Consider the following 15,343-nt stretch of genomic DNA (forward strand, 5'->3'; position numbering starts at 1 on the left):
TAGGAAAAAAGTCATGTACCACACAATGGCTGATACATTTACCCAGGATCTACTCCACTCTCATTTACTGGCTTAAATAATAATGATAACGAAATGCAATTTGGTTCTCTATTCTTAGATATATGCTCAATGGAAGATCAATTACTAGGCTTGCCCTTAAGCTCCTAGGAGAATTCTGGGCACCTATTAGTTTCATTTTTTAATATGCATGATTAACTGAGTAGAAATTGGCTCCTTAACACTGTCAACATAGCTCTGTACTAGGTACACAATCCAACATTTTAAAATGTGTGCTCTCTCTTCACAGAGAACATTCAAGGCAGTGAACTCACTTCTGTAGCAATTCTTTAATAATGGTGTCTGTATGTTAACCAGAAGAGAGAACGGCTGACTTTTGTTAAAATTTTTCTCTTTACAATAGAAGCCGCTCTATTTTAAGTATCTAATATTAGCATTCATTGAGAACCAACAGTGAGCTAGAAACTGTATTGCATATGGACACATTCTCCTTCTCAGTTGCTGTGCTATACTGGTCAACAATAGAATAATTAAGTAAGTGGCAGACTTGCAAATCGAATTATATAAAAAGGCACAGACCTGGTTAAGCCTAGAAATGGTCTACAGAAAAAGCAAACTGTCTAGTATCAAAATACACGTGTTTGGGCACTGAATCTATGCCCAGGAACCTCCTGAAATTGTTTTCTTTCTTTTCATCTGATTATCAGTATCTGGTACTGACTTTGTAGGTAGGGACCAGATGTTTCAAAGCAATATATGCTTATTGGTGATAAACTCAAGTCTTGTCTGTTATTTCAGAGTGGTGACAAGAACAACCATCACTAGTAGTAATAACCTTTGCGTTATGCTTTCCTATGTATTTTGTGTTTTGTTTTGTTTTAAAGATTTTATTTATTTGTCAGAGAGAGAGAGAGAACAAGAGAGCAAGCACAAGCAGGAAGAACAGCAGGCAGAGGAAGAAGCAGGCTCTCTGAGGAGCAAGAAGCCTGATGTGGGACTGGATCCCAGGACCCTGGGATCATGACCTGAGCTGAAGGCAGACACTTAACGACTGAGCCACCCAGGCGTCTCCTATGTATTTTGTAACTCAAACCTCCTAACTCTGATTTGAGCTAGGGTTTGTTACAGATGTTACAGATGAGGAATCTGAGGTCCATTAAGAAGTAACTTGCAGGATCACACAATGGCAGAGATGAAAATTCAACTTAGGTCTTATGATTCCAAATCCTATCCATTTCCCATAGTTTTAAGGATCCTCAGAAAGCACATATTTGTTTTGAGCCTTTGTATGAGCAAGTCACTGATCTTGTTCTTGGGAATGGAAAAGCATAAAAATAGATAATAAATAATGGCTCCTCTCAAGAACCTTAATTTAGTAGGAGTAGTAAGAGAAATAAGATATGACCGTATATATCCTTGACAGGAGGCAGTATGAAATAAATGACACATGAGCTATTCAGAACAGCAATCATGTGCAATCAGAAGAAGGCAGCATGTGGCAAAGGCTTCCTGGAGAAGGTGGTGGGTAAACTGAACAAAACTCAGTAATGCATAGACAAACAGGACAGAAATATAAAACATAGTAGAAATTTCAGAAGAATGGGAAAATGTTGCCTGCTGCTGTGGAAAGATGTAAGAGACACATAAAATATAATCTTTATGCTCAAGAACCTTACAATTTAAGTAGCACAGAACTACAAGTTCAAAATGACTGAATGACAATCTAGAGCACCACACACAGTGACTGAATGGTGAACTGTGTGGCACAGGCAACAGAATACTGATGGTGCTCAGAGATCACGCTTTGCAGGTCTTAAGTCTTTTGTCCATGTAGAGGAAAGGAATGAAGCAAATGTTACCAAAGGCAAAGAGAAGAGAGCATGAGAGTGAGGATGGAAATGCTTTGGGATTATTTGTTTTAATATTTGTCAGTTTCAGTGTACTCAATGCACACAGAACTAGGTATTCATTCAAAAGTTTCAGGGACAGTCATAGAAGTGTGACTGAAGAAAAAATAGCCAAGAAACCATGGTGACTGCTAACCCTAGAAAAAGGAACCTATATGTTTGAGCTGAATAAGAAAGCCCTGAAGAAGTGATAGAGCTCTGTCACTAGTTGAATGGTCTTGAGTAACTCTTAATCTCTGGTTCTCAATTTTATCACTCTTCCTTGCCTCAATATCAAGTTTTCAGGGACACTATTACAAGACTTACTGATTTCAATGACCAAGCAGCTAAGAAACGTGAAACACTGCCTACACTGCAAACACGATGCCAGATGCTAGATGGAAATGCAGAAATACTAAATACTGCAACCTATGCTGACACAGTCTAGCCAGGCATTCTAATACATCCCATCACTAGTTCAACCACCATGTTCTGAGATCTACCAGATTCCAGACATCATGCTTTTCAACAGGGATTCTAAATCAAAAGAAACAAAGTTAGAAAAATACATAGTTATAAATCTTTATGACTTTGGATTGTCAATGGTTTCTTAGATATAATACCTAAAGTACTAGTGTAACATATGACATAAAAGCATGAGATAAATAGATAAAGTAGACTTCATCAGAGTTAATAACTTGTTTTTCAAAGTACTTTACCATAAAAATAACAGACAACCAAAAGAATAGAAGGAAGTATTTGGGAGTCATATATCTGATAAGGCTTAATATTCAGATGTATAATGAACTATAATTCAACAATAAAATGAAAAATAACCCAATTAAAAATGAGAGCTACCCTATGACCCTGCAATTGCACTACTGGTTATTTACCCCAAAGATACAGATGTAATGAAAAGAAGGGTCATCTGTATCCCAATGGTCATAGCAGCAATGGCCACAGTCGCCAAACTGTGGAAACAACAAAGGTGCCCTTTAATGGATGAATGGATAAAGAAGATGTGGTCCATATATACTATGGAGTATTATGCCTCCATCAGAAATGATGAATACCCAACTTTTGTATCAACATGGATGGGACTGGAAGAGATTATGCTGAGTGAAATAAGTCAAGCAGAAAGAGTCAAGTATCATATGGTTTCACTTACTTGTGGAGCATAAGGAATAACACAGAGGACATTGGGAGATGGAGAGGAGAAGTGAGTGGGGGAAATCAGAGGGGGAGATGAACCATGAGAGACTGTGGACTCTGAGAAACAAACTGAGGGTTTTGAAGGGGTGGGGGTGGGAAGTTGGGTGAGCCTGGTGGTGGGTATTATGTAGGGCACGTATAACATGGAGCACTGGGTGTGGTTCATAAACAACGAATTCTGGAACACTGAAAAGAAATAAAATGAAATGAAAAAAAAATGAGCAAAGGATTTAAATAGACATTTCTCCATAGAAGACATACAAATAGTTAACAACATATAAAGATATTCTCAACATTATTAATCATTACAGAAATAGAACTCAAGGGGTGCCTGGGTGGCTCAGCCATTAAGCGTCTGCCTTCAGTTCAGGTCATGATCCTAGGGTCCTGGGATCAAGCCCCGCATTGGGCTTCCCACTCAGCAGGGGAGTCTGCTTCTCCCTCTCTCACTCCCTCTGTTGTGTTCCCTCTCTCACTGTGTCTCTCTCTGTCAAATAAGTAAATAAAATATTTTTAAAAAAAAAGAAATAGGACTCAGAATCTCTATGAGATCCATTACTACTTCACATCCACTGGATAACTATAATCAAAAAGGTGGACAAGCATTGGCAAGCATGTGGAGAAATTGGAATCCTTATAGATTGATGGTGGGAATGTACAATGATCTAGCCATTTTGGAGAACAGTTTGGCAATTTCTCAAAAAGTTAAACATAGAGTTATCATATGACCCAGAAGTGCCATTCCTGAGTATATGCACAAAAGAAATGGAAACACATATTTGCACAAAAACATATACTCAAATGTTCTTATTAGCATTATTCATAATAGCCAAAAAGTGGGGGGAGAAAAGGTTCAGCAAAAGATGAATAGATCAACAAAATGTGGAATATTATTTAGTCATTTAAAGGAATGAAGTACTAAAAAAAAGAAAAGAAGTGCTTATACATGTTACAGTATGGAGGAACCTTGAAAATATCATGCTAAGTGCAAGAAGTCTGTCACAAAGGGCCATATTTTATATCATTCTGTTTACATGGAATATCCAGAATAGTCAAATCTATTGAATCAAATTATAAAATAGACACAGAATCATCAGTCAAATCATGAAACAGACACAGAATGTCTATTAGCAGAAGTGCCTGGGTGGCTCAGTCAGTTAAACAGCTGCCTTTGGCTCAGGGGTCATGATCCTGGGGTCCTGGGTTGGAGCCCTGTGTCGGGCTCCCTGCTTAGCAGGGAGCCTGCTTCTGTCCCTCTCCCTCCCACGACTCGTGCGTGCTCTCGCTCTCTCTCCTCTCTGTCTTAAATAAATAAAATAAATAAATAAAATATTTTTTAAAAAGTAGATTAGCAGTGACCAAGGACTGGAAGGAGGGAAAATGCAAAAGGATTATTAATGGCATGGGTTTCTTTTTCTTTTTCTTTTTCTTTTTTGCGGGGGGCTAGTAGTAAAAATATTATGGAATCATATAGTAATGGGAGTTGCATAAGCTTGTGAATGTATTAAAGCCACAGAAATGTAAACTTTCAAAGAATGAAATGTATGTGAATAATGTATGTGAATTTTATTGCAATTTTTTAAAAAGATGGGGTTCCTAATTGCAGAGTTTATAACACAGTGGGAAGGAGGAAGAAAATACTTACAATGCAAAAGAAATATATTTGTTGTTCAATATAGTAAGCTTCAATGAGTTGTGTCATACATATAGAGAGATACAAAGCAATAGTGAATATTTATTGAGCACTCATTATACATTAGATGCTGTTCTAAGCATTTCACATGTTACCAACTAATTTAATCCTCACGGCAAACCTTGAGTTAGGTATCTCATTTTTTGGATAAGGAAACCAAGGTACGGAATTGTCAAGAAACTTGCCCTAGATTATACTACATATAAATATTAGATAGAGCTAGGTTTGATCCTGGGAAGTCAGGCTGTGGCATCCATATTCCTAACCATGAGATAATACCACTTTCTTGGAAAATATAAGGCATTGTATGCAAGAAAAATATTAACAAGTCTTAGTTCATAGCATCATTGACTCTTGAAGTTTATTTAGTGCCTCCTCCTAGTTCATGCCTAAAATCCCTATACAACATCTTGCCCAAACGATCTTTGTACCCAGATTATACTGTATATTTCTTGAAAGAGGGAACTCAGTATTGACCCAAACAATTTATTCCATCCTTGAATGGTCCTGGCTATTTTGAAAGTTCTTCCTTACGTTAAGGGTGTATGCTTCTTAGAGGAGGAAGCTCTTTATTTCTCAGATTGCCTAGAAGAAGAGCCTGAGATCGGCATTTAGGTGGATGTGATTTTTTTTTCAAAGATTTTATTTATTTATTTGAGAGAGAGAGAAAGAATGAGAGAGAGAGAGAGCGTAAGAGGGGAGAGGTCAGAGAGAGAAGCCGACTCCCCGCAGAGCAGGGAGCCTGATGTGGGACTCAATGCTGGGACTCCAGGATCATGACCTGAGACAAAGGCAGTTGCTTATCCAACTGAGTCACCCAGGTGTCCCCAGTGAATGTAATTTACTGACAGAGTGCTCTTAGGGATGAACCTGGGAGGGAGGGAAGAGAATGGGATAAGAAGTAGAAAGTAGTTGCAGAGCAATACATTCTTGGCCATATTCATAGGGCTAGAGCATAAACCACAGCACAGAGTTGCCTGCCTTGAAGCACCAGTCTGTCATGTGCCACAGTGCTGGGGAGGGATGAGTAACACTGAGCGAGGCAGCAGGAGAAGGGGATGGGACAGTGGCAAGCCATTTGCCGGTAACACGGCAGCTGGGAATAGGGAGGGTGCACAGTCTAGTGAAAGGGTATATGTGTGGGCACAGCAGTATCTCCTATACCTCCACGAGCCTAGCAAAGTGGTTGAACACAGTGGCTGGGACACAGGGCAGAGCCAGTTTTAAGACGCAAATTTATTCTTAAGCCCCTTAAGTCAAATCACTTGTCATCTCTAAGCCTGGTTCATTATCTAGAAAATGGGCACAATAATATCGACTTCATAGGAGTATAATGAGAATCAAGAGACATGAGAAACAAAATGTCTTCAGCACTATGCTTAACACATACTTAAAGCCCAAGCAGTTAGTACCTTAACAAGCATATATTAAACACTTATCGATAGGAAATTTTGCCCATTTCCTTGCAAAGTGAAGCAAAAGAAGTTGAAGTACTTGTTTAACCCATCAGCAATTTCAAACCTTACCATTTCCAGCCCCTATAACACCTTAGTGTTTTCTCACCATAGTTTGAATTCACACAGTGAACATTTGAATTTTGTCCTATAATCCCTCTTGCTGTTCCCTGAAGCCGTCACCTCCACGGGAACAGTCCTTCTCTTGGCTTTGCCTTTTTGTTGTGAATTAAGTTTTCATTCTGCACTATCAGAAATCCATCACTGTCTGAATTTTTCCATTGTGATGTGAATACCAAAGTTGGACTGTGAATTTGTATCCTGCTGTAATGATTTCAAATGTATTCCCGGTCCAAGGGTTATCCCTGTTAAAGGCATTTTTATAAGAATCTGGTATTTTGCCAGGAAAAGTCCTGTGGTCCAACTCCCAAAACACATGACAGCAAGCATCTGACAGCAAGCCAGTGACAGAGCTGCTGTCGACCAGAGTGGCACCTCTGTCAATGACAGTGGAACTGGACAGACTAGAGCTTGACCTGGGCTGGGTGAAACACTGGTGCCATCTCACAACCAATACAGAACAATGTGGAGAAAACCTTGTCAATCACTAGGGGTGGAAAGACTCATGCCAACAAGGAATCCGCTGCACTGTTCCCAGCACTGGAGACATATGGCCCAGCCATAAAGCTGCACTCAGTAACTCTATGGAGATGAGGCCTAGCAAGAAAGTCTTTCTGCCGAAACATGTCCTGGCACTCCAAGGCATGTTAGGTGGTAAACAGACTTGCCATTTTGCTATCCTCCCATCCCCAGCTTCTTTCTGGTATTACCTACATTCTTCACCAGTGTTTTTCCTATGGAGGCTAGTCATGTTCTTTATGCTCATGTATTAATCCATTTATTTATTCATCCAATGAATATTCATTGAGTGCTTTGCAGGTACTAAAGATACCAGGTTGAAGATGGATATAGGATAAAAACGACCAAAGATAGGCAATTGAGTTTAACCCCCGACACTGCAAAGGCTGTCCCACCTCTGTGATATACGACTACTTCAAAGAGAACATCTGGAGGAAAGCCCCTGACTTCAAATACTAAATCAATAATGGTGAAAATGCATAAGGAGAAAATCTGGGGCCTTCCTGGTCCTTCTCAAATCATGCTATGTAAACAGCTGGATAGTCAGCCTAGAAAGAGGTGAGGCCTATCTCTGCTTGCACAACATAGGAAGCAGCTCGATACCCCAGGCCTGGAATGAACCCTTGTCGGTGCCCATCCACACCCAAGTATCCTGTGGAGTCAGCATCCTCTGACTCCATTTCTCACTTTGTGCAGTGAGGACGCTGCCCCATGCGAGGCTGGCAGACACCTGGGCAAAGGAAATACTGCTATTTGCATATCTAATGGATTCATTTCAAACTGTGTTTTTCTTGTATGTTTGAAATACCCAGCCAATAATAATGAGATGGGATGTGACAAGTAAAACTCTCCAATTTAGCAAGATTCATTTTGCAAAATCATCACAGAGCATCTGAATCACTGCCTAGCAGAGGAGAACAACATCTGGCAAACAAGCGGTGATGTATTATAATGTTTTTAGCACCATATGGCAATATGTCTGCAAAGTCACCTACAGGTTGAAATGAAAACCTATTGTATCACTACCTCAGGAAAACGACGGGGCAAGGAGTCGAGGGGTGCATTGGAATAATACTACATGGGCACCAAAATCATGTGCTGCTAAATATTATAGTAAATGTTGAGAGAGCAACATGTTATTAAGAAGCTAAAATAGCAAGTTGTCTAAAACCTTTAACTGCTGTAAAGTGTAACAAACCGAAGACTCATCTACTGAACCAACAGACAGTATTATGCAGACCCAATTAAAAATGATTAATAGTTTGTGGTCAGCCTTAATTAGGATTCTTGTTCTTTGATATGAGAAATGAAATTGAGAAGTCAGTGTCAAATAGGAGCTTAAGTGTTCGGTGAGTAAATTTTTTTCTTATTTCCATTAGAGAAAACTTTAACGTTTTCCTTCCTTCTGATAAAGGACAATCTTGCCTCCTCTGTGGTGGAGAGAACAGCATGAATTGTTGGAAGAATCTCTCTGCTCCAGCTTCTCTCCTAACCTATTCCACTCATGCTACTATCTTCCCGAGCATAGTTGTGTTCCTCCTCCTCTCGGTAGAACCAGTGGTACCCTACTACACACCAGTTTGGGGAGTGGAAGAGGGGGTGTGGGGAGGAAGGAAGCACAAAACAGTAAGTAAGTAAGAGTTCATGACCTCCTCTCCTAGCTTCCTCAAATTCCTCCTTGCAGTTGTTAAAGTCTTCAAAGAGGTTACACACCGCCTCTCAAGTTCTACCCTCAGCAACATACTGCCTTCCACCATTTTCCTTCCTTTCTCTTCTGGATCCTTGAAGCGATGCTGCTGTAGAAGCCACCCAAGTCCATGATGTTTTCCTTGTTCCAAGTGTAGCGTGTGTGATCAGTGGCTCTGGCCACTGATATATCCAGTGGGCTCCAATGGACTTCAAGTGCCCCATCAATCTGTTCTGTGGGTTATGATCCCGTGCTCCCTTGTGCTCCCCACACCTCATGAATTCACTCTCAGTTTTTACCTATTCACGTCTTTCCCTGGGTCTCAGGCATGATTCTGTAGAGTTGGAATACCAGAAAACACAACTGACCAATATCACTGCACCCCGACCCTGGCCCATTGCCCTTAAACCAAGCATAAAAATAATCATAATAATTATATTCATAATTTGTTACATTTGTGATAGTTTCCAGGCACTCTATTAAGCACTTTACATACATTACATCAATCATTATCTCAATCACTTAGAGAAGTTGCATAGCTTAATCAGGGCTAAGAAGTCAAGGTTCGACTCCAGGTCTAACTTCGCTTTGTACTCATACCCGCTAACCCATAGTGCCTTTCATTCCTCAACTCTCTCTTCCTTTAGAACATGCTCTTTTCCAGAAAATCTTTAGGCACCCATGGAAATATATTTCTGGAATCAAAATTCAGCAAGAAATGAATGAATGAATGAATGAATGAATGAATGAATGAATGAATTCTAGATGAGGAACACAGCTTAGTTTCTCAAGCTGGGACCTTCACTACAATGGGAATGATGATTTTTACATGTGTGTTTCTTCATACTTCACAAAGTCTAAACCTCATTGGCTCCTCACACCAACTTTCAGTTCTGTGAAGAACAAAGTAATTATTTAGGGCATCCTGAGGGGTGGATATCATGTCAAAGTGTAGAAGTAGAACCTGAGTCCAGGTCTTCTGAGTCCCAGTACTTTGCTCAAGTTCTACATTTCCTCTCCCATGCCAGCTGGTAGGCAAGTTCATCCAAAACTAGGTTCCCAGGCTTTATTCCCACCACTTTCCTACATGTATTCTCTGCTACAGCCAGAGTAGACCCTGCTATTCCCTTCACTCCTTACCTTCCACCTCTGAGCCTGTGCTCCTGCTTATTCCTTGTTCCTAGAATGTTCCCTGCTTCACTAAAGAACCCTAACACCACTTGGTGTGAATGAAGTGTCTCATCAACTCTCCACTGTATGAAGTTTTCTCCTCTTCTACTTTATAGGGGTGTTGTGTGTACCTCTCAGATGATAATTCTAATTTTAGGGTTATTGTGGTCAGTTCTATACTTGTTTTATCATTTCCACAATTTTAAATTGTAAAATCCCTTAAGGAAAGCTCCCAGCCTTCTGTTCTACACCCCCTTGCAATTTCCAAGAGAGGGCTCCATTTCTAGAAAGAGCACTTAAGAGCCATTTGGATTAAAATAACTTTAATTTGTGCTCCTTATTAACAGATTATATTTATGATCGACTACTATATATTCCATTTCCAATTGAGAGTCTCTATATTTTGCCCCAAAACAAGGGCACTTTCAAGTTTTTCCAAGCTTTTAATTTAATCTTCCTTTCATGGAGCTTGCCTCCCAGTTGGTTCAATATATTCTCTAGAAGTCTGTGCCCTTATGTATTTACAGCCTTGAAAAACTTTATTTTTCCTACCTTAAAAATTTTCCTGGATTATTTATTGGAGCTGATTCATATCTAGTACATTTATATTGTATTCTTATCAAAAGAGAATATCCTATTACACTTCAACCAAAATATCTTCATTTTCTTCAAGCGCCAAGTGATTTATGATGTATAATGTATGTTTGGGAAAATTAAAGTTTTCCTATAGATATACCAAATATATTGGGCATGACTATTTCATAAGTCTTGTATATCACAAGTTTCCCTGCCTAGTTTTGGTCTTCTATGTTGTGTTTAGTAGCAGCAAACCACGGTTCACAGCCAGGGTGACTAAATTAGCCAAAAGGTAGACAGTTGTCCCCCTAGCAATATTTTACCACTAACAGATCCACACTGGTTTGGTTATTCTGTTGAGAGCTTTTGGTTTGCCAATACATAGAAAGAATTTAGAGAAAGACTGTGGAGAAAAAAGCACAGCCTTTCAAAATCATATGGCCAGAGGTTTTGTTTTTCATTTTAATACTTGTTTTTCTTTACTGGTTAAGTAATGAAACTGTAAGTTATTTACACCAAAGCTATACGAAGAAAAGTGTCCTCCTCCCACCCCCACCTACCTCCCAGCCCCACACTCCAAAGAGAACCATTGTTGGTGTTGTTGGTACATTCTACATTGGAGGTCCTGAAGAGAAAGCAGAGGAATTACAATCAGACTCAACAACCATCAATCAGTAGCTCTGTCTTGAGCACCCATTAGGCTCCAGGCACAGTGCTGGTGCTAATGGGCCCCACCCTGCTTCACAGGGTTTATAGCTATGGCAGTACAACACGCAAGGCCTCAGCACACAGTGTAATCAGTGCTGTAATTGTAGAAGTGCCAGGTGCTAGGGGAAATCACAGGCTTCCCAGATGTGGTAAAAACCTTTATGAGGGCTCCAGTAGGGAGAATTTTGTCAGGCACAGAGAAAGGAAATGGTGATCTCTGAGAATAACCTGTGTGAAGCTAGGAGGCATGAGAACACACGGCAAGCCTGACAAACAGAAAAATGGTCGTTTTTTCTCTTGGGTTACAACTTATATTGTCAATGGTTACAACTTATGTTTGAAGTAAGAAGGGCAGAAAAAGTGCCTAGAAAGGAAGGTGTAAGCCAGTGGCCATTGACCAATGTCCTTGCTATTGTATCATAGAAAGAGTACTGCACATGAAATAATAAGAAAACTTAATTTTAAATATTGGCTTATTACCTGAATACAGTAGTTACCTCATATACAAAGGAAGAGAAATAAAAACCATTTCACAGGTTGATTTAGAGAATTAAAATCAATTACCTAATTCACACAAGGGTGCCTAGCATGGTGCCAGGTAAATACTAACAAAACCCAACAAATATGAAAAAGAAAAAGAAAAAGAATAAAAAAAGAATTATTCTAAGCCTTTAAAAGATCTTCTGCCACATCATCTGGCCAAGCCTCAAATGCAAAGTTGTGAACTGTCAGGGCACCCATCAAGAGGAAGAATGGCTCTCTGCATACCACACTGTGGGAAACCCCAGAGACCATATTCTCCTACCAGCAGCCTGGTTTCTCCTTAAAGACTGGGCCACTAATAAGTGAAATCATATGATACTTGACTCTCTGTGCTTGACTTATTTCACTCAGCATAATCTCTTCCAGTCCCGTCCATGTTGCTACAAAAGTTGGGTATTTGTCCTTTCTGATGGAGGCATAATACTCCATAGTGTATATGGACCACATCTTCCTTATCCATTCATCTGTTGAAGGGCATCTTGGTTCTTTCCACAGTTTGGCGACCGTGTCCATTGCTGCTATAAACATTGGGGTACAGATGGCCCTTCTTTTCACTACATCTGTATCTTTGGGGGTAAATGGTTTCACTTATTTGTGGAGCATAACAAATAACATGGAGGACAAGGATAGATGGAGAGGAGAACGGAGTTGAGGGAAATTGGAAGGGGAGGTGAACCATGAGAGACTACGGACTCTGAAAAACAACCTGAGGGTTTTGAAGGGGCAGGGGGGTGGGAGGTTGGGGGAACCAGGTGGTGGGTATTAGGGAGGGCACAGATTGCATGGAGCACTGGGTGTGGTGCAAAAACAATGAATAGTGTTACACTGAAAATAAATAAAAAATTTTTAAAAAATGCTTGTTCTCTAAAAAAAAAAAAAAGAAGAAATTTTTAAAAATAAATAAATAATTTTTACCAAAAAAAAATTTAAAAAAAGACTGGGCCACTGAAGAATTTTTAAAGTGTATTATAAAATGACACACTGCTTGCCTCTTAAGGCCTGAAATTACTTAAGATATCACTAACTGAACAAATGAATACACTTATGCTCCAGGGGTGGGGAAAATAATATCACCTGGGAAGCATATTAATATCTCAGGCATATATATAAATCTGCTTTTCATGCTAGAGTTATAAAACTAGCAAAGGAGTTACTTTTTAAGGCTGTTTAAATTCTTGCTTACTTTTGTATCTCTGGGTAAATAGGAGTCCTAGCAGAAAGGTTATTTTAAAATGGATTACCTTCGGAGGGCCAGAGCACTTACATTCTTTAAATGGTGGCCCTCAGTTTGGCATCTTTACTGAGAATTTCTGTGCAGCAATTGGTATGGTATAGAAGACTCAAGCATCATGTAGTTGTGTATTTTTACTCCCTAATTACTACTTAATTTGCACTTCAGTGCTTGCCAAATGAGTGTGAAAAATGAAAGTGGAGTAACAATCGGAGGGTAAGAGACACAGCTGTGTGATTCTGTTACCCATCACAGAATTTTGACAGTAAGGGCAAATTAGCTATGACAATCTGGGCATCTGACCCACTTTGGGCCTATAGCTAGAGCTCTTGAAATGCCAGGAGCTATAGTTTTGAAAGACTTGGAGAGATCAGACCTGACACTGAAACATAAGAACTTACCATCAAGTCCACAGGTTTCTACTGGTAGAATCCTACATGACACATTGAAAGTCATTATCTAGGCACACCAAAGACAATGTGGACTTCTGTCTAATGTGGTATATCATTTCTAGCAGGCTAAAAGTCACCTGGTAATTAATCCTGGCCACATTGCTGATGATGATCCAGCTAAGCTTTCGTTCACTCAATTTACAAACATTTCTTGGAAATGTACTAAAGATCAGGCAAAATACCAGCCCTGGAGATTCAAAGATAAGCAACACATGATCCCTGACTTCAAAGAACTCATGGTATAGTGTACCAAGTACTACAGAAAAGAATAATCATCACAGAAAATAATTGTGTTAGAGCAGGGGAGGGTTCAAAATTGATCTACTTTAGGTGTCAAATGCTCCAGATATGCTGCTGGTAGATATATAAAAATAAGTAATTACAAATGCAAATCTATGGTAAGTGTGTGGTTAGTATAATTTTGACTCCTTCAATTAGAAAATGAAGTCCATTTCCCACCCACATCGACCAACAGAAAAGAAATAGCTGATTGAAGTAAATTAAGCAGTTCATGGCTGTTACAGTTTCAACTGAGTCAATCTAAATTAGTCGAGGAAAAACTTGATTTATTCTTTGCAAAACAGGGTTTAGTGTTTAGGATCTACTATTCTGCTATACAGAATTGTTTCAACTACAACTCTTTTGACCTCTGTAAACCATGGCTGAGTCCTCTACACATGTATGGCCACTACTCAGGGAGGATGCTGCTGATTTTAAAAGCTGAGATGAAAGGAGAATGAAGAGCCCCTGTCCTGGATAAACACAGAGTTATTAAAAAAAAAAAAAAAGCCAGTATGATGTAATGAATGTCACTGTTTGTTACCCAGGCCATTAACCTATGGCCTTCCATTGAAATTATAAAAGGTCTCTGACCACCAGTCAAAAATTCATAGTCTGGTGAAATCCTAAATTACACTCTGAAAAGCAGCACATTTTCCTTTAGATTAGCAAGAGAAAAAAAAAAGTTATCTTTTTTTTCTGATTTATTTTTGCTAAATTTTCTTGGCATAATTTGGATTCCAAAAATTCCTTTGAAGTTCTTTTAGAGACTCCTAAAGCTCTTTTTCCCACTTTGAATCAAAATACATCTTTTCCCAAGATGGAAGGAAATTCCTACTTCAAAAAGAAGGTTTGAAGATTCAAATCTGGCCTTCCTTCTCAGGGAAGGCCTGGTTAGAGGGGTATATACATGAAATACATTAATAACACACAACTTCTGAGTAATCTAGAGATTTGAAGTTGCAAAAATAAATGATTTTATTAACTCTTTGTTACATCATTCTTTCACACTGAATCTCCCAGGGTGATGCTTAGAATTTCCTAAGTGCTCATTTGATATATCTACAGACATGTAATTAGTGTCACACAGACAAAATAGGGACTGCAACACAAGATATTCCTGCATGCAGAAACTACAGTGTAATTGGAAAACTGAAATATATAGATACAATATGTAAAAGATTAAAGACATTAGTGGCATATAGCCTTTTAAAAGGCAGCCATCTTACAGACTGTACAGACCCCTCATTTTAAAAATAAGAAAACGTAAACCAAGGGGGCTAAAAGTCAATACTTTGCCCAGGGCTACACATTTAGTTCACAACAGAGCTAAAAACTGGAATAAGGTCTTCTGACTCCTTTCCCAGGACACTCTACCCGACACAGCATCTTACACTTAAAAGTATAGTGATGATTTACGATGATATATTTCAAAGCAACCTCTAAATTAATATGCAGTGCTAAAACCACACACTGGCAATAAAGAAATTCAAAGATCATTAAATGATGGGGAATATGAAGCAAGATTACATAAGGAGATTGTCTTTGTGGTTAATCTTAAGAGATCTATAAGGTACGTACTTGTTAAAGGGAGGGAGAAGAGTATTCTAGATTGGAACGGTTCAATGCCATTCAGCAAACATTTTACTGATTGCTTCTTAGACGCCAAGTAATATTCAGTGAGCTGGAAACACATAGTTAATTAAGACGAGATCTTTACCTGAAACTAATCTAGCAAGTAAACATGCAGTGGATCAAAATCCTGTGGAGGAAAAGCAGGCTGCAAGGCTACACA

Source organism: Martes martes, assembly GCF_963455335.1.
Source record: "Martes martes genome assembly, chromosome: 10".
Taxonomy (NCBI): Eukaryota; Metazoa; Chordata; class Mammalia; order Carnivora; family Mustelidae; genus Martes; species Martes martes.